Genomic DNA, 2,118 nt, shown 5'->3' on the forward strand with positions numbered 1-2,118 from the left:
GTACCCTAAGCAGCAATTTATAGGTGATGTAAACAATGCACAGGGAAGTTAAGAAAATGCCCATGATCATGGTGCATGTAATCAGTGCAAGAGGCAGGATTCCAGGGGCACCTGGGTGGCTCGTCGGTCAGGCATCCAACTTCGGCTCAGGTCATGATCTCACAGTTTGTGGGTTCAAGCCCCACATCGGGCTCTGTGCTGACAGCTAGCTCAGAACCTGAAGCCTGCTTCAGATTCTGTGTCTCCCTCTCTCTCTGACCCTCCCCTGCTCATGCTCTCTCTCTCTTTCTCAGAAATAAATAAAACATTAAAAAAAAAAAAAGAGGCAGGATTCCAACCTAGTAGTCAAGCCCCAATGTCTTGCCTCTGAAACTCTCCACTACTGAGGTTGCGCTGCACACACATGCCAGCTGGAGATTACATTGAGGGGTGGTTTTTACCTTTCATGGCTTTGGTCCACAGCTTGGTTCTCTATACCAGTTTGGTCCTCCTGATAATGGGAAGGGATTAGACAACTTCTCCAAATAAACTTATGTGAGAAAAATGACATGATTGACATGGATAAAAGCTTGACTGCAGTGATATTTTCTTAACAGGAACATTCACTTTGGGAAAAGTTTTCAATAGCAATAATCGTGCCTTGGATAAACCTCATTGGCTATGATACTGCCACTGCACAAAGCTAGGAACATTCACTTTGATGTGATTCCTTCCTTCCTTCTTTCCTTCATTCTATATTTTGCAATAGCTTATCATGAATCTCACTGAGACACTTGATAGATACAAAGGAGATACTGTCTCACATATCCTCAACTTTATCTTTAGAGAGAGAAACAAATTTATAAAAAAGTTTCCTAAGTGCTAAGTTAGAATTATAAGCACAATCAAGGTGCACAATGGAAAGGTCAACTGATACCTCAGATGAAGTCCTGAAGGACGATCTTCAGGAAATGCAAAGGAGGAAATGTCAGAAGGACATCATAAGAAGTAAATGAAATTGACACAAGATTTACAAAATAAACCTATACATAAAAACATGTAACAGAATTAAGGATGAAAGATTTGTTTTTAAAGAGGTTTAAAAAAATTTCAAAGGACACTTTGCTTATACAAATGTTTGAAAGATACATTCAAATTAAATCAATAAATAATCATTTAAGAAGTAGTAATATATTTCATGCCCAATAAATGAGTGGAAATTAAAATATTCCTTCAAATGTACTAAAAGGTATAAATGTTTCTCACTTATTGGAGGCATTGAATAGAATCATAGTAGAATCTGGCTATTAGAGGTCAATCATTTATTCATTTGGAATACAAACATTGCTAAGAGCCTTTCTGATGGTACTTGAAAATATTTATTAGTATTAAACATAAACGATTCTATTTCTGCTAGTCTGAATGTAAGTTAACATGTTTATATGTATTATGCACACATATAGGTACACATACAATGTACACATTACATGTGTATATTCTAGAATAAAAGTTTTATGGCTAATCTAATATTTTTTTCTTTATTGATAGGTTTGACAAGAAAAATCATTTCTATATAATTTCTGCATCTATCATAGCACCTCATATGCCAACATGTTTGACTGCTTCTTGAAAAGGCAACACTCCTGAGCCAAAGGAAGATTGTGTGTAACATTGTCTGCCTTGTTTTTACTCCTCCTTGTGGTCCATGTTGGATATGCTAGATCCGGATTGTGCTGTCATTTTCACTGTATCAATGATTAACTGACGTCTCTGCAGCACGATGGCTGAGACACAGAACCTCACATCGCTTGCTGTAACATGAAAATTTCAGATGCATTTTTGTCTGTGTGGTCTTTGCATTTCCATTCCTCATTTTTAGAGACTGGACCACTGGTACCAGAATAACCAGTTGTCTAACAACTAATAAAGGCCATGTGGACGGCACTGGCATCACTTTGTAAATTCACAGGGCCTTCTATCTCACGTGGGTCTCATAGACCCAGTGCCTTAGAAGCTTCAGTTTATAGGCCCAACTACAGTGGTTCCTCAGCACGAGTTAGTCCTCACTGTAACATCTCTGTGACTTGTTCCTGCTCCCACATGTCTACTCCCAATGACTCTCACCCAAATTCTCAAGTC

At 38.1% G+C, this 2,118-nt stretch overlaps 1 pseudogene; it reads right to left on the reverse strand.

Moving 5' to 3' along the window:
* Positions 1-524: 524 nt before the first annotated feature.
* LOC120244977 lies at positions 525-684 on the reverse strand (annotated as a pseudogene).
* Between the last annotated feature and the right edge of the window lie 1,434 nt (positions 685-2,118).

This window comes from Hyaena hyaena, unplaced genomic scaffold (assembly GCF_003009895.1).
Source record: "Hyaena hyaena isolate Hyena2069 unplaced genomic scaffold, ASM300989v1 scaffold_395, whole genome shotgun sequence".
NCBI classification, from domain to species: Eukaryota; Metazoa; Chordata; class Mammalia; order Carnivora; family Hyaenidae; genus Hyaena; species Hyaena hyaena.